Source organism: Marmota monax, unplaced genomic scaffold (genome assembly GCF_021218885.2).
Source record: "Marmota monax isolate L192 unplaced genomic scaffold, Marmota_monax_Labrador192_F-V1.1 WCK01_AAM20220418_F8-fsc00028, whole genome shotgun sequence".
Classification (NCBI taxonomy): domain Eukaryota; kingdom Metazoa; phylum Chordata; class Mammalia; order Rodentia; family Sciuridae; genus Marmota; species Marmota monax.
In genome coordinates, this window is record NW_026694779.1 from 2,869,907 (window position 1) to 2,887,984 (window position 18,078).

General features: G+C 48.3%; 1 protein-coding gene across 8 annotated transcripts in view; it reads left to right on the plus strand.

Moving 5' to 3' along the window:
* Atp2b2 (ATPase plasma membrane Ca2+ transporting 2) overlaps window positions 1-18,078 on the plus strand; it is a 351,907-nt gene that overhangs the window by 66,594 nt on the left and 267,235 nt on the right. For all 8 annotated transcript variants that reach the window (XM_058572956.1, XM_046425452.2, XM_058572950.1 and 5 more), the window contains exon 2: window positions 12,184-12,229. The gene's annotated coding sequence lies outside the window, so the exon portion shown is untranslated. The remainder of the gene's footprint in view (window positions 1-12,183; window positions 12,230-18,078) is intronic.

Here is an 18,078-nt window from a genome sequence, read left to right on the forward strand (position 1 = left end):
CAGTGTTCCAGCATTGATTCAGGAAGAACCCAAATGCTATCTCATTGTGTCAGCCTCATGGTTGCAAAGTGGCTTCCACAGCTTTAAGTCTCATCTCCCACAGAGCAGCATCCAAAGATGGGAAGCGAGGAGACGGAGGGAAGGGCTCTCCTTGCACATCTCTGTTTTAGACTGGGGAGGGAAATCTTTCTTGGGATCCTTCTAGCCAAAGTCTTACTAGCTAGTATGGATTCAAGGAGCATCTTGAGATGGAAGGGACTTTAGGGTAAAGAGTACTGGGCATTTCTTGCCTCTGTTAGGTTTTGGCAACATGGAGAAGAAGGAGGAGACAATGACTGTTGGGTGGACAACCTCTGAAGGCTGCCCTGTCTCAATGATAGTTTGGAGGCTGGGCTGGGTATCTTGTGGAGCTCCTGTCAGATGTCTAAAGATGCACATTGTCTAAGCTTTGATGCTCAGGGTTATTATTTCAGAATGTGCTAGAATGTGAAAGGTAAAGTTAGTTCACCTTCCCTGGCAGGTACATAGTTCTTCTTGCCCACCCTGCTAATCTCTGAAAGCACCCACTACTTCAGTATCATACTCTTCATTTAAATCCCCATCCCTGTATCTTGCCTTCAGGAAAGGATGTATTTGATTTTGAACAAATTCACACTAAAACATTAGTGACTGATAGGTTCATTTCTTGGTCTATGTCCATTGACAAATTAGAACATGTTAACTTCAAAGAATGAACCATTACTCATAGATTTCCAGCAGGATGAGACTTGGGTAAGAGAAATATTGTTTCTGGGAGTGGTGGCAAGTCCAGGGTGGAAGAAATTGTATCTGCTGTATTCCACCAATGGACAGCAACCTGGCCTGGGAAGTAGAAGTGTGTAGAAGTGTGTGGGCAGGGTAGAGAAAAACATCTATGGGTGTTCAAGTTCACAGGAGCACAATGAAGTAGCTATTCGATTTTCTGTTTTGCAGATAAGGAGAGGTTAAGTCAGTTGTCTGAGATCGTACAGTGGGGAAGTGGCTAAGCGAGGACTCCCATCCCTGTCCCCTATTGCTCAGAGTCACTGGTCCCATCCAGCCCTGCATATCTTTGCTTTTTATCCTCTTCAGTTTGAGGGAGCTCTGACTCAGCCACCGTCTCTTGAGGGCCTGATCCAAAGTCACAAAAAGACATTGCTCTCTCCATTAGCTTGTCCTCAGATGCCCTCCCAGCAGTTCTGTGCCCCCCAGCCAGGCAGCACAGGGAGAGCTGGCCAGGGGAGCAGAGATGGGCCTCACTTTCCCTGAGCCACCGCAGCAAAGGGGCCCAGTGACACTGGAGAGACCATACCAAGGCTTAGTTAGTGACTGAGCCTTTGTCCATGGCACGGGCCCACCAAGTGATGAGGAGCACAGACCATGGAGCTGGTAGAGCTGGATTTGGGCCCTGGCTCTCTCACTTGGCAGCTCTGTGACCTTGGGCAAGTCACTTCTCCCTCTCTGAGCCTAGGGATTCCTCATCTGTAAAATGGATTCATAATATACGCATGCAGGGTTATTTTGTGGATTCCTTCCTACTTAAAGTTCCTAAAGACAAGAATAATGGGCCTATGGCTTGGTGATTAATGGTAATGTTAACTACAGCATATCAACCTGCAGTTCAACGGAATTAAGAAACAGAAAGTGTTGAGTAACAACAAATTCTACAAATGCTTTCCTCTTCTGATTTATATCTAGTTTAATTTTTTTAACAAAATTTGACAGATATTTATATAGCATTTACTAAGTACACCACCCCCCCATGCTAAGCACTTTACAGATATTGCCCTGCTTCATCCTGCAACCACCTGGCTGCCAGGTACTATTCTACAAATTCCCAAATAAGGAGACTGAGACATAGAGCAGCAATTTGCTTAAGAGCATACCGTCAGGCTGCAAATCCAAGTTGGGTGTTTGAGAGTCTGGGCTCATACCACTTCCCCGCTCCTTTTCTGCTTGATTAGTTCTGAAATGGTTCCAGTTTGGAATTGAGACATTCAAAGGAAGAAACTATTCTTTCCTTACCTGAGGGAGTCGACCATTAGACTGTGCCATTGGGAGATGAGAGACATGGGTTCCAATCCCAGCTCCACCTCTGGCAGGCTGTGTGATGCAACCAGCAAGCAGTTCCCCACCCCCTTCCAGCCTTGCTCACCTCATCTCTAAATTGGGATCATCTCAATTGGAGGAAAGTGGAGTCCACCACTGGACAGGAGAGTGCTTTATAAAGTTTGCAGTGCTGTATAAATAATAATAATATGAATAGCATTAAGTTCCCCTAAACTGATTTACAGATGAGAAAGCTGGGGCTCCGGGAAGTTAGCCAAACTTATAAAACTGTTATCATTAAAGCGGTTGCACTTAAGCATTACCCTCCACCGTCCATCAGACTTAGTCAAACCCACAAGCAAAGAGCAGCGACCTTCACTTGCAGCCACGCAAGGCCAGTGGTCAGTCTGTTCCTAGGCCGAGGGGCTTGTTCTGGTGGCTTCCCTCCAGCACTGCCTGGAGCCTGTGCTCGAGGATTTGGGTGAATATACAGTCCAACGCTAAGAGGCTCAGTCCTCTGTCTATGCATAGCATCGATACCCATGTGGGTTGTAAGAGGATTTCTGCTTTTGCGTTGCTTGGCAATATTTTGTTTAAATGAATTTATGCCAGGGATTAATATAGTTTGTGAGCTGAACTGCTTACTTGGCAGTAAGTGGGAAATAAACAGTTTTAAGAACTTTGGTATGAAAACAGTTTTTAGAATGAAGACGTGCAGGTAACGCCTAGAGGGATGGAGCTTAGCTGGCTGCTCCACCACTTCCCCCTGTGGGATCCTTGCAACCAAATCTTCCTCCTTCTTCCCCAAGAAAACAAGAGTCCCTACTCACAGGACAGGGAGAATGGGGATGGGGGAAACCATGCATGTGGCAAGGCAGCACAACACTGTGCACGCAAGAAAATGAATTTCACAGAGTGCCCTGGACTCCCCAGCACTCGAGAGGCATGTGCCTCGTTGAAAGCCCCCAAAAAATGAATGCCAGCACACCCATCCTCGTCATTTGCAGAGTCTGTATTTGCAAACTCACCTGCTTAATAGGATTATTTGTGACCCTAAAATCAATATTCGTGATGCTTTCATGGTCATTTGTGAACATGCGCAGAGTGAAAAAGTCAAGGCGCCCGGCTTGCACGCTCCCAGCTGGCCTGACCCAGGCAGCGCTCTGCCTCCGTGTTTCTGCTCCAATGAGAAGCACGTGTGCTTTGGCGCTCTATCTGGTGCCGTGATTGTCACATTTGGTGCTTGCTGTTGATGATCTAGCTGTTCCATGTGGACCCCAAGTGCCTTGCTGAGTTCATCCTTGTGTTGCTCAGCCGAGAAGGCGGCTGTGTGTCTCATACAGAAATCCACGTGTGGAAAAGGCTTTGCGCGGGCATGTGTGCTAGCCCGCTCGGCTGTAAATTCAGTGTTAAGGAATCAATAATAGATAGTAAATAAGGTGTCTTTACATAGGAAAATGCATGAAGTAAGGTTATCAATCAGTTGATGAAAACGTGGTGATCAGGGGCTCTCAGGAAGCCAGCTTTGTACTTCCCGGGGGAGCGGGTGGTTCGGTGTTCACTAATTCAGTGTTCACAGAGACTACAGAATGGACCTGCCTTGAATAGGGGAATCAGCTCCACTACTAGTTATTACGATGACTGTTTTTATGTTTCATAGGGAGTCAAGAAAGAGGTTGGGGTTTGGAATTCTCCTATGTTGATAGTTGATGTGAGGATCAAATGTAAGATAGGTTGTGAAAGGGGGAAAGACTGTAAAGTCCCTGGATTGGAATTGTGAAAGTCATTGCCTTAACTACTGCATGGGTATCCTGCTCCAGGGAAGCTGTCCTGTGCTGAGGCTCAGGAGAGGAGGGGCTCTTGAGTTTGGGGGCTGTAAGAGACTCACTGAGGGGCTGAGGAGGTCCTGCTGGGTTTCCCATCCCTCACTTGCCTGCATTCCAGTCACCTTCCAGAGCTTGGAGGAGGGCTTTTCCTGGCTGCTGTTCACTCTGTGGCCACCACTCAGGCCAGGCCACCATTGTGTCTTTTGTGTCTTGCCTGGACAGCAGTCCGGCCACCACACTGCTCCCAGTCTCCCTCTAGGTTTCCTGTCTCAGAAACTTTTCACATTTACTTGAGTGACCATTTGTTAAATGATCATCAGACTGTAAGGTGCACAAGGTCAGACACTGGGCTGCCTTGGCTCACCACCGAGTCCTCAGAGTGTAGGGCCTGGCACATTCTACATGCTCAGTCAACATGTGGATGTGAGAAGACACCACCCCATGTTACCCACCTGGGGAAGATCCTAAGGAGCGAGATCCAGACTGTCCCCCTCAAAGTTCACACACTAGGAGGGTCTGCTGAGCCCGGCCGTGCACAACAGCCCAATGAGCTAGAGAGGGTTTGAACCCAGGATTGGCTGACCCTGGAGCCTATCCTATCCTTCCTGCCTCTTCCATGTCATATTTGTCATTCTGTGCCTCTTTATTGTGATCTTGTACCTGAAGGGATACATCTCTTAGGGACTGTGGACTTGACCTCATGTCACCAGCCTTTCTGCTCCAAAGGCAAAGGGAGATGGAGCCCAACCCAGTGCTGTCCCTGGGATCTGCCTGCTTGTCTGTCTGTCTTACACATCTCTTTGGAGAGAAGGGCTCACCTCTTAGAGAAGCCAAGGCCCACTGACAGTTCAGAGCCTGTCATCAGCATCGGGGTGGCTTGGTGTTTGGCAGGCCTTGGGGGAGCCACACACTCCCCCTGAAATAATGGAAAACTGAGGCTCAGAGTAGGGAGGCAGCTCATCCAAGGTCAGGGAATGAAGACTCTGGGCTCTCTGGGTTGTGGTGTTCACCTTGGGCTCAATGTCTCACTGGTGGAGTGAGGAGCAGAGAATGGAACAGAGGAAGGTCCTTTGTCCCCACCAGTCTACCATGGCATCTGAAATACCACCATTAATTCTTCAGTCCTAGAGAAATCTCTGCTAGTTCTCTAATGGAATGGAAATACCCTTGGATAGGTGAAGTGGGGCAGGGGGTGCCTCAAGTGATCAGCCAGAAACTTTATTCATTTATCTCCTCATCCATCCATCCTTCCTTCCATTCCTCCACCCAGCCTTCCATCCCCTTCTCCCTCCATCTGCATCTCCATCTCTCCACTTACCCCTCTCTAACCATCCAATTGTCATCCACCCATCCTTTCACCAGCACTGAACACCAATTCTGTGACTGCTCTCTGCTCCAGCCTCTCCAGATCCCCCAGTTCCCAGGCATCTAAAAACCCACTCTTCCCCACACTGTGAGGGCCACCCTAAGGGAGGGTTTCGTATCCTGGCTTCACAAAGCGCAGGCAACCAAGTGGAAAGTCTTCGCTCCCCAGCCCTGGGTTCTTCAGTCTTTGTCTGGCCACTAAGTGACTTTGTATGGTTAGACATCACCCCTCTCTTCTGGGAATCAGTTTACCCACCTGAGGTGTGGGTAGGTTGGGCTAGATGAGAGTTTCCCAGACTCTGGTCACCCCTAGGCCTCCCTCCACACCTCCAGATCAGATCACCTGTACTGAAAAGGCCTTCATCTTTTTATTCAATTTAGTTCACTATTTTTCTAACCAAACTAAACTCATTTTATTTACCATAAATGGACAAAATGGTAACCACTGTCATAAAGAGGAAGGAATAACAAAAACTTTTTTTTAAAGAGGCAGATTGCTGCTGTTATTAAATTCTAGAGAGAGATCGCTTCCTGTTCGTGGAGACCTGCTCTCCTTGCTCAAGAGAGAATTTCACAGGCATTAGAGAGGTGTCATATGCACAGGATGCTTACACTGAACCCAGGCTTTCTCCTGGGAGGGGTTTTCTGCAGTGTGCCTCACTATCACTGGGTGGCAGTGGGGAGAGGGTCACCACTGAAGGGTCCTTCTACACATGGTGGTGCACCTCCTGGTGGGGTCAGGGGTGGGGAGGGGCTCCCCAGGTGCTGTCCTGGCCACCCTGTTCTGAGCCCTCTAGATGCACCCTGGGCCCAGCCCCTCCTGAAATTTCGCCCCCTCCCTCCACAAGCCTCCTGAGGAGCCAGGGGTCAGGAAGCTGTGAGCCGGATTCTGTAACTCAAGCCAGTGGTATCTGCGTCAAATCCTGACCGAGGAGGGAAAACAATATGGAAATCTGAGCCTTCCCATCCAGGAGCTTAGTGGGCATCAGGTGCAGCCCATCACTCAGAGACAGCCCTGACCCTGTCTAATCTTACCTTCAGCCACCCCCTGGCTCCATCCCTTCCCACCCTTGACCCAGATCTCCAAAGCCCATGACAGTGTAGGGTCCCCAGAGTGTAGCCTTTCTGAATGCCCCTGTGGCATTATCAAGTATAATCAGAAAAAACTGCATTTCTTAGCTATGCCAGTGCCCTCAGGGCCCGACTGCCTCTTCACTGCTCTGGAAGGCAGGTGGCCCACTGGAGCCAGAAGGCCCAGGTTGAAGTGGCACTCTGCCCCAAGGCCTCCCTGCAACCCCTACCTCTGAGCCTCTGGGGGGTGCGACACCTCCTGCAACCACACTGATATCACCGGTATTACTTACTTTAAAAAATGTTCCACTTTGGATTCTGATTTCAGAAGGCTATTTGAAATACTAAAGCCGCTGCCAGCTCTATTAAGGACAAAAAGAAGCCCACTTTGTCATCTCACCTCCACTTTAGCAGATGCCAATGAGAGGGGAAGGGTTGTCCTTGTACTTCTTAGTCCCCATTCTCCAGGAAATAAGGCAGAAAAAGCCCAGAAGAGGGGAATCATTCAAAACCTACCACGGGGCTTTGTCTTAGTACATTTTTTCTCTACTTAACACTTGCAGTCCCTTGTCCAGGTCTTGCAGTTCATTTGTTCATTCGTTCATTCATTCATTCCACCAGGGCTGATGTTTCACCCGCAAGCAATTCAGGAAAGCCCTGTAAGCTATTTCAAGATGTCCTCCTTGGGTACATGCCAAGGCCGGACTGCTCACTTTATATTTTCAACTTTGCCTCCACGTGTAAGAATAGTAATTGAATACACATGTGGGTTTCAGGATCTAAGCCTGTCAAACCCTAGTGTCCACGCATGGTCCTCCCCCAAGAGCATATGGTCTGCTGCAGAGGAGACACTTGCGATTGCACCGCAAAGATTGTTGTGATGGAAACTCCAGCATTCTGCCCACCTTGAGAGCTGGAAGAGGTGCCCTCACATCTTGGCCAGAAATGAAAGAGAGACACTTTGGAAAAGTTACCCAGAGGTGAAATTCCACACCTCAGGCTCTTATTGAATCTCTGAATGAGAATGACAGAGCAGGAAGGTATCTGAGACATCTTTGAGGCTACCATTCCCATTCCCCACAGTGTGTGTACTGAGGAATGTTAGTTTATTCCAAAAAATGATCCAAGGTTAAGTTAGAATGGGCAAGGCTGGGTCAAGTTAAACTAAACTGGTCTTTGTGTTGAAGACCTTATCAGAGCTTTGATGTATTCATTGCCTGTGGAATATTTAGAAATAGAGGTGGGGTGATACAGCGTGGAACAATTCCCAAATATTTTCCACCATCGTGTCTGATTTAGGAAGCTTTTTGAAAGGCTAGTGCTCCCGAAGAGCTCACTCTAGAGGACTCTTGTTCAAGCCAGAGAAGGGCTGGTATTTGCCAAGTCTCTCACAAGACCCAGGGCTTCTCTCTTTCAAGCCTCCTGTTTAGGGCACAGTTTGAATCTTGGGTGCAACTGGCACATGAAAATACTGGGATTCATGTAGGATGAAGCAATTCTGGGAAAATTTCTGGGGAGGTGGGACTTGTACTAGGAAAGCCAGGGAGCCCCTGAGAGCCTGTGACTCACGGTATTAGCGACTAAACAGTGATATCCCAGAGAGCCAGGTACATACTGGAACCTCATTACCACCCAGTTTTCCTAGAGGGGACTTCAGTGTGAAAGACAAGCAGATTAGTCTCTGACCTTGCAAAGGATGGAAATGTTGGCGATGCGTTATCCAGGCCTCCTTTTCCATGAAGCCTCACCTGATTGCCACCCCCACACCCAAGTGACCCCTCCCCAGCCGGCCTCGGAATCCTCACCTGGGTCTTTGTGGTGGTGCTGTTTTGTCTTTGCTCCTTGCTCCATTCCTTCTTGCAAGTTTTGCGTTTATACTTTGTGAGATCTCTTTAGTTTATGTCATTTGAGTACAGAATTGGTGGTTCATTCTCCCTAGTGATAGTGGTTTATTAAGAACTTCCTAAGTGCCAGGGGCACCACTAGGTGCTTTCCATAGTCTGCTCATTTATCTTCACCACAGCTCTCTCCAGGATCCATTTCCATTCCCATTTTGTGGAGGAGAAAACTGAGGCTTAGGAGATCAAAATGACTTGCTTCAGAAAATGCTAGAGCCAAGATTCATACCCAGGCCTTGTTTTTTCTTTCTTGGTTTTTGATGGAATTGGGTTTGGGGTAATCCCACAGGCATCCTGCTTTTCTGGGGCAGTAGTGTACTTGTCCAGGTCTCCATGAGGCTGGGGTCAGGACCTCCAGCCTGGGACCTCTCTCTGAGATCAGCCCCATCTCAGCTTGTTGACCGAAAGAGGATCCGGGGTGAGAGGTGCAGTCACCTGCAAAGTAGGAAGGCGAGCAGCATAGATTGGCAGCTGGGATGACCCCAGGCTCCTGTCCCAGGGCCCTGTACTGAGACCTGCCCTTGGCCTCCTAATATCCTGATTGGCATTCCCCACGTCACTCCAGGTTGGGAGTTGGAGGTATCCCACCAATTCCTCCCCATCCCACCTTCTCCTTTGTATATGGACAGACAAGCTCAGCTGCAGGGTCCATGGCTGCTGTTAGTGTGGATGAAATTTTAACAGCAATGACATCCAACAATCCTCCTCCCAGAGTTCTGGGCTGGGCTGAGGGCTGGGGTCTCCTTTCTTCCATAATTAAAAATTCACCAGTGAGGACGGCTCACTCATCAATCTTTCATCCCAACAGTCCTTGTTGGAGAAGATGGGGGCACGGCTGATGACCTGGCTGCCCCATAACCTGGGGATATTACCACCATTTATATGAGATCAGGGCCTTGGACAGGGGCAGAAGGGCCCAATCAAGCCTGTGGAAGCCCCTTAAATATCACAGGAAGAGCACTGGGCAGGATGGGTGGATGAACCCAAACTTTCTACTTCATATGGGCTGAGACATTAGGGAACGGTCCACAGAGAGTCAGAGAAAAAGTGTGGAAGTAGAATATTATTCAGCCATAAAAAGAAAGAAATTTTGTCATTGGTGACAATATGGATAGGCCTGGAGGACATTATGTTGAGCAAAATAAGCCAGAGACAGAAGGACAGATACCGCACATTCTCACCTATATGTGAAAGTTAAAAATCTTGATCTCACAGATGTAGAGAGTAGAATAGTAAAAGCTGGGAAGAGGGCAGAAGTTGGGGGAGGAAGGAGAGAGGATAATTACTGGGTATGGGGTGGGGCTGGGTATTCTATAGCATTCCAGGGTAACTAGGGTTGACAGCAGTTCATCGTATATTTCGAAATATAGTGGAGAGGAGTTTGGATGTTCCCAAGATAAAGAAATGAGAAATATTTGAGATGATGGATATGCCAGTTACTGTGATCTGATCACTATACATGGTACACATGTGTTGAAATATCACACCATAGCTGGACGTAGTAGAACATACCTATAATCCCCAAGACTTAGGAGACTGAGTCAGGAGGATTGCAAGTTCAAGGCCAGCCTGAGCAACTTAGTGAGATCCTGTCTCAAAATAAAAAATAAAGGGGCTGGGATTGTGGCTCAACGGTAGAGCGCTCGCCTAGCATGTGCAGGGCCCTGGGTTCGATCCTCAGCACCACACAAAAATAAATAAATAAAATAAAGATATTGTGTCCAACTACAACTAAAAAATAAATATTTAAAAAAACAAACAAATAAACAAATAAATAAATAAATAAAAGGGGATGGGGATATAGCTCCATGGTAGAGCACCCCTGAGTTCAATCCCTAGTACCAAAAAAAGAAAAAGAAATATCACACTGTGCTCTATAAATATGTACAATCATTAGGTACCAAGTAAAAATTTAAAGTGTATATTTAAAAAAATAAGAAAGAAACAGTGTATGGAGCAAAATGGTCGGGAGGCATCTAATTCACCATGTGGCTTCTGCTTCTCCCACTAAAACTGAATGGGACGATGCTTGTGAGGACCCAGCAGAGGCCCAGTGGAGAAGGAAAGCACACTAGCTGGGGACACTCATTGATATTCTGGCCATACTGGGAACGTAGCTGCCTCTGTTCCAGCCCTCACCTATCGTGTGAGTTAGGCCTGTGAGGTAACTTCTCCAGACCCGGCTTCCTCCTCTGTAGCATGGGCGTAATGACTGTTCTGCCTCAGAGAGGTGGGGTGAGGAGTGAAGAGCCTAGTGTGGCTCAAAGGAAGCACTCAAGGTTGGCCCTGCTTGGAAGGTTGCTGGTGAATAATCTCAGCTGAGCTCCAGTCTCCTGACATGAGCATGGCTTCATCTGTCCCAGGCCAGGAAGAAGGGACCACCTAGCAGGCAAACACACCACTGACTCTGCTGCTTTCTGGCTGTGTGACCATTGCAAGTCCCACCCTTCTCCTGGCCTCAGCTTCTCCATCGATTAAAAAAAAAATACAGAAACTAAAGAAATGATTCCTTCTAGCTTAGGGTTTCACAAAACCCTATATGTGACTGACTGCCTCTTGTCAGGCTGCTGCTTTTCCCAGAAGAGATCTGGGGAGGGAGCATCCAGGCTGCCCACTCTGGCCCTGTGACTGCTGCGTCAGCCCCGTGACTGTGGGTTCCCTGCAGCTCTGCTCCAGGATCTCTGTGAGTTCTGGGCTGGGCCGTTTTTCCAGGAAAGGGACAACCTGGCTCAACAGTGAGAAGAATTTGTAAGGTGTACGTGGAAAGGAACAGGCTGGGGAGGTGGCAGGAAAGATAAGGCTCCTGGTGCCAGAGTGGGGCTGGGAGATGGGTTCCTGGAGAACGGAGCAGGCCACATAGGCTCAGGCCAGCAGAACAGAGTCACAGAAAGGGTGGACACCAAGCACCCAGTGCCAATTTATAATCATTGGGATGGAATCAGCCTCCGGACACTGCAGGACTGGCTAGCTTTGGCTTGAAGCCTGATGGATGTGGACCGGTGGGTGAAGACAATATAGGGAGGCAGAGCTGCTGGGCCAGACAGCTGTCATTTGCCTCTTGAAGTCTGCTTTCTTTCCCTTTCCAGCCTGCCGTGTCCCCATGGCCTGGGTAGGCTGCCTCACCAGACTTCTTGGCTTGCTGATAGGTGTGGCCAATGGGGAGATCTGGCAGAATGTAGAGGGTGGTGGGGCAGAGATGTCCAGGGTTTAGTCTCCCAGATTCACCCCTCAGAATCACCTGGGGCCAGCTTCCTGTCTTGACCACAGGGGACAACTGCTATCGGGGGGTCTTTTCCACACAGCTCTCTCTGTGCCTGGGTCTGGAACCCATTCTCTCCTCCCAGGACTAGAGATTCTAGGACCCCACACTTTTGCTCTCCCAGTGAGCTGCACTATACACGGAGGTTCTCCTGCTCCTTTGTCTTGGTTAAACTCCTCAAATGATGCAGGTGCCCCCAGATATTGAAAAGGAACCCTGAGTGTGGACAGCAGTGCCCTCGCCAGCTTTGTGCAGAATGTGACTTTATCTTCTTACCCTCAGTTTCTCCAAGGGACTGGTCTGGCTTTCTCCCTCCTGAATTCTGGGTTTCTAGGTCTGGATAAGGAGAAAGGAAAAGAGACAGGAGGAAACTGTGAGCTCAGGAGAGGCGTCTACCAAAAGGGAAGCCCACCTGCACCTTGCAGGTCACATCGTCAGAGCTGCTGCAGGGGCTTTGGGCTCCAGTCTCCAGGAGCCAGATGTGGGGCACTGGGGAAACTCTAAGGTTCACATCTCCAAAGAGGAGCCCAAAAGCCTGTCTTCTGCTTGAAATCCCTCAGTTTCTAAATGCTAGAATTGCTTCAAATATTAAATTCTAAATATTGTTGCAGCGTGATCTTAATCTCTGGCCACTAGTCTGTGACTTGGAAAAATACAAGCCCCCCTGATGTACCTTTCTGATCTCGTTTTCTTGTAGAGTTCCCCACACTCAGAGCGTGGACTGGGAGAAGTGGAGAAGACAGGTGAGTGTAACAACCCAAACCTCTGGTTCACCTGGAGAGCTCTAAGAATCCCATCTGCCGCTGTGTACACACGTTAGCAATGACAGCAGCCCAGATTGAGAGAGGCCCTGATTGCAAACCACCTGTGTGTGCAGTCAGCCACCCCTGCCCAAACTACCCCAGCCTTGCCACCTCTAATTGCCACTCCCCAAACCCTGTGGGTAGCAGGAGAGGAAGAGGGAAGCTGGATGCTGGTCTGAAAGCTGCAGTGTGGATCCCTTTCCTTTGGTGACGTCAGCTTCCCAGTCCCCCACCCCCTACCCCAGAGCCTGCCTGTTAACAGCTTTACCTTGGTGTGCTATTCCCTGAAAAGAAAGGTACACTTGTCAATGTCTTATTGAGACAAAGAACAATACTCTGATGAGGGTCATATGGTTATTATATCAGTCACTCTTACTTTAGTATCTTTTAATTGCATCAGATTAATTGCCCATTATTATCTCATTGAGTCAGCCTGTGGAGGTGAGGGTTACAGGGAGGACTGAGAAAGGGGAACCCTGTACACAGGGCACTGGCTCAGCCTGGGACCAGCCTGCAGAGGACATTCCTGGAAGCTCAGCCACGACTCTGAGCTGGCTCTGGAGGTGTTGTCCTTGGTCCCTGTCCTGAGTCGGTGGGTGCTCTGTGGAGCGGCCTGGAACCCTCACCATCCTCTAAAAGTCTGCCTGAGGCTCAGAACATCTGTTGACAAATAGACATTTGCAGAGACAGCCCCTGTCCTGGGGGCTGCCTTGGGAGTCCTCTGGGACCAGCCAGCACATGGCTGCCAGCAGCCCCAGGCTGCTACTTCCCTGGCACCCTTCTTCCCTGGGGTGGGTGTGTGCAGAGCTGGCTTTGTTCCTGGACAGGATCAGAAGTCGCTCCAGGGGGTTTGATAGGAGGGGAGACTTCCGCATCCTACACCTGCTTCCAGTTGACCCAGTAGGTGCCTAAATCACCACCATTTGCGTCATCCCCTGGGAGCGGATGAGGAAGAAGCCTTTAGAGCTTCCATCAAAATGTCATCTGTGGGTTAGCTGTGGCGATTTCTAAGTTAAGAGATTGTGGGCAACTTGAGGTTTTCGGCGTTTTATGTAATAAATGCATGTTACTTTCATGTGTTCCCAAGTGCTGTCTGAGGTAGTCTAGGGACCCCTGGACTTCACTGTGTGTTGTAGAAATTATCTGACCAGATTAACTCCAGCGGATAGTAGGTCTTTGGGGCTGGGCTGTGGGACAGGTAAGTCTTGGTGGAAAAGCAAACGGTGATACTGGGGAAGGTGCACGGGCCTCCTTTATTCTTATTGGTGCATATTAATGATACAGCATGGTGATCTCTTTGTGGCATGTCCGTACATGCATATGACATGATTTTTTTTTAGTTTCATTCCCCAGTACCTCCTCTTACCTTCCCCTCCCCCCCATGCCTCCCCCCTTTCATTTTCTTGCAACCAGGAGCAAGAGACCCAAATCGTGATATTTCTGAAAATAATGTGGACTTGGTTTGTCTTCTCTGCTCCAGTGCTCATCGCCTCAGCCTGTCATTAGCTCTTCCTCGCCACACTCTGTTCCTCCCGAGGCAGGAGCTGTCCCCTCTGCATTTCCAGGGGTCAGCAAGGTGCTTATCTGAGTGGGAACTGGTACTGCTGAGTTACTCGCCCCTCCAGGGATGGTGCTAAGGATGTGACAGGAATCTCTTCCTTGAGTTCATGAGGTGGAAGGATGATCCCTGCCCAGCAGGAGGAATGCAGTGACTTGCCTAAGGTGACCCAGTGAGTAGGAGGCAGGATTGGAATCCAGGACCTCCTGACTTCAGAGACCCACTGCATCCCTGTTTTTAAATCGTGTTTTAGAAGATTAGGAAATGGAGAAAACGACTCCACTTCACCGACTTCGTGCCATGAGCATGTTTGGGGTGTCCTTGGGTCCCTTCCTACTTTTATCTGTAAGACACGGTCCTGTTGGTATATCCTTCTCTCGACTGAAGCACCACTGTGGCTGGCCTGGTGAGGTCATTGCGGTGATGAGTGTGGCAGGGTGAGCATGTTGGTTGTCACCTGGTGGGGGTCAGGCAGCCACTGTCAGCTTGTGCTCCCCAGAAAAGGGCACATGGACACCCTCATCCTCCCAGTCCTGCACACCCACATCCTTGTCATGCTAGCATGATGGGAAGGCAGAGCAGGACTGATGTGGGCTGGTCCTGGAGCTGCCCTGTCCAGCTGCCCTGCCTGTGCTGTGAAGAGACCAGTGGCCACAGCCCCTGCCTTAGGGTGGTGGAGCTAATGGTTAAGCCCTTGGTCTCTGAAGTCATGAAAAACTGAATTTAACCCTGACTGCTGCTTCTTGACAAGCTGTTGGTGTCTGCTGGCAAGTAAGTGGCTCTACCACTTTGCACCTCGTTTATTCACCTGTAAAACGGGTGCCTACTTCACAGAATGTTGTAAATGCAACCGGGTCCCCTCTTCCTGTGCTCTTCCTGGAATTCCCACCTCAGGGGACCTCCTCTTCTGCCAGGTTGGATGTCACTTTCTTATGCTATCAACAGATAATCTAGGTTTCCTCTTTCTCCCTTTTTTCATTTTTCTTTTCTTTTTGGTGGATGTTTAAAATTACAACATGGACCCTAAGAATCTTTGAACATTTGTGGTCAGACGTGGTTGTACCTCAGAAACTGCATAACTGACTAGAACATTTTAAAGATCTTTCCTCTTTCAAAATATAAGTAACTAGTAATTCTACTTCTAGAAAATTTTGCCCTGAGGAAATCGCCCAAGATGTGTACAAAGATTTATCTCCAAGGATATTTATTTATATCAGTTATTTATTTATATTAGTTAAAAATAGAAAACAATGAGAAGGCTCAGCAGCCAGGGATGTTAGAGACCCATTGTGGCACATGCAGGTATGGAGGTTCCGGCAGCCACTGAGAACTGTGTTTGAGATGAATTTTTTAATAATGTAGTGGGTCATCTTCGATTGTCAGTGTTAAGGGAAAAGGCGATTTACCAAAATTAGTCCTAACTGTGTTTATAAATATGCAGGAAAAAACCACAAGTGAGCAAGGCAGAAAGAGGAGAGAGTAGGGAGGGAGAGGAGATTGGAGAAACAGATACAGAAGTGCAGGAAGATCGAGGTCATGTATTTCCTTCTTTGTGCTTTTCTGCCTTTCCTCCGTTTCCCACGGGGAGACATTTGCTGTTTATATAATCAGAAGAGTAGTCACATTAAGAAAATGCCTATTCCCACCCATGTGTCATAGACCTTTTTGCCATATGAGAAAAAATGGTCCTGCTGTCACTTTTCATTCTAAAGCGTGATTTTTCTCAAAATATGTTTTTAACCAAAGCCAGTGTCCTTGTCACATTGTTTCCCTTCTGTCCCTGGAACTGTGGTCCTAGGAGTGCTGGCTTTGGGCTCTGTGTTAGTTTCCTAGGGCATCCATAATACAAAATACCCCAGATGAATGACTTACACCACAGAAAATTGTTTTCTCACCATTCTAGAGACTGGAAATCCAAAGTCAAGGTGTTGGCAGGTCTAGTGTCCTCTGAGAAATCTCTCCTTGGATGGCAGAAGGCGCCTTCCCCTGTGTCTTCCCATGGTCTTCCTTTGGTGTCTGTTGGTGTCCAGATTTGTTCCTATGGAGACATCCATCAGACTGGATATCAGGGCCCACTCTAAGAACCTCAGTTTAATTCAGTCACCTCTTTAAAGACCCTACTCCAACCACAGATGCTCTTCCATATTGAAAGTTGACAATGCATAAAATGCAGCCAGCCTGCTGAGCGACCGAGCTCCCTGCCATGGCCGGGCTGGCTGGAGCCGCAGCTCACCACCCTGCCCGTCATTGCCAGAGAGAAGACTGTACCACAGAAGGCTGGTCCAGGAAAGGGTCCAAATTCAAAACTGGAAGTACCGTTTCCAGTGAATGCATATCGCCCTCGCACCATTACCAAGTCAGAAAATAGTAAGTGAGCCATCTTAAGTCAGGGACCATCTGCTCAGTGACATTCTGAGGTACTGGGGGCTAGGGCTTCAACAAAGGAATTTGGGGGGATACAATTCAGCCCAAAATAGGGGCAGCCTCTTCTGGTGACTGTGGCCATCTATTTTTGCAGAACGCTGAGCTTGGAGCTGGAGTGGGATTGAGGGAGGAAGGTGGGTGCAGATGCAGAAGACATGGTCCCGTCTTTAAGAGGACCTAGTGAAGTGTGATGCAAATGCCCAAGAAAACCACTCACCTGACTTACCCCTCACCTCTCCAGCAAGGTCCAAAAGCAGTTGTGTAGCCTTCCCTAGGTGATCCCATCCACCATAAAGGGGTACTCAAGGTCAGAGCAAAATAATTCAGCCTGCAGAAATTTATTTTACTAAGAAACTGTCAAGTGGTTTGGCTGAGGCGAGAAGCAAGGAGTTAGCTATAAAAAAAATGAAATACTTAAAATGGGCTCTAGATGTTAAAACTTGAATTTATAAATTAATATTTATTATTATCCACTCAAAAGTGATCTTGATTGATAAAATCAGTGGTGCAGAGAAGGAATAGGACAATTGTATTAGTCATTTTTCTGATGCTATAACAAAATATCTGAGGCTGTGCACTGTATAAAGAAAAGAGGCTTGGGGGTCAGGGACATAACTCAGTGTTAGAGCATTTCCTAGCATGCACAGGCCCCAACATTACCAAAAGAATAAAATAATAAGAAAGAGGAAGAGAAGAAGGAAGAGAAGGAGGAGAAGGAAAAGAAAATAGGTTCATTTAGCACCCAGTTTTAGATGTTAAAAGTCCAAGATTAGGTTCAGCCTCTGGTGAGGGTCTCAGGGTAGATGGCAGCACAAGGGTAGGAACATGCACAGAAGGGATCACATGGTTTGACAGGAAGCCAGGGGATTCAGAGGCCAGGCTTGCTCTTTTTATAACAACTCACTGTCCCTGGAGCTAACCTAACCACAGTCCTCAAGAACTACATTAATTCTGTCCAGGGCAGCGCCCCAATATTCTACTCACCTTGCTCTAGGCTCACCTTTTAAAGATGCCACCTCTCCACACCTCCACATTGAGGGACCAAGCCTCCAGCAGCTGACCCTGTGGGAGACACATTTGAGTCATGGCAATAGGAAGATGGATATGGAGGATAGAAGTTGTTGATTTTAGCAGAAGCAATGCTTTATCACTCAGGACCTTGACACAAGCTGTAAGGAGCGCCCCAGCCCTGATGGACAATCTGTTAGGGTCGCCGTGGGTCTGAACCACTGTGAAGGGCTGGCAGCTGGACTGTTGGAGTTCAGCATGGGGTGAGAGTTTGGCAATGGCACCCACAAATATCTTCAAATGTCCTGCTTCTTAGCCTTGCCTACACCCAAAACCTGGAATCACCCTTGACTCCCCCTCCACTTCTGCCCATGTCTTGACCATAATTTCCCTCCACCCACTCCTTGCCACCTATGGCCATCATGGAGTCCAGGCCACCACTGTTTCTTGCTGGACCTCTGCCTCAGCCTTCTAACTGGCCCAGAACATCTCTTCACCCCACAGCAAAACAATCTGAAAATCATAAACCAGTTCACATTACGCCTGGATGTAAACTTCCAAGAGCTTGCAGATGTGTTTGGGCTAAAATCCAAACTCTCCTGCTGATGGTGACTGTATGATGCTGCCCTCCTGCCTTCACCTCTGACCTCTGACCCCACCAGCACCCTCTTGCTCTCTGCATCCTAGTGACACTCAACTTCTGTATTTCCAATCTTCTTGCTCTGTAGGGTGGGAACCAGGACTGTGCCTAGGATCCTTTCATTGTGGAGGAGATAGTTGATTGAGTAAACTTGGCCCC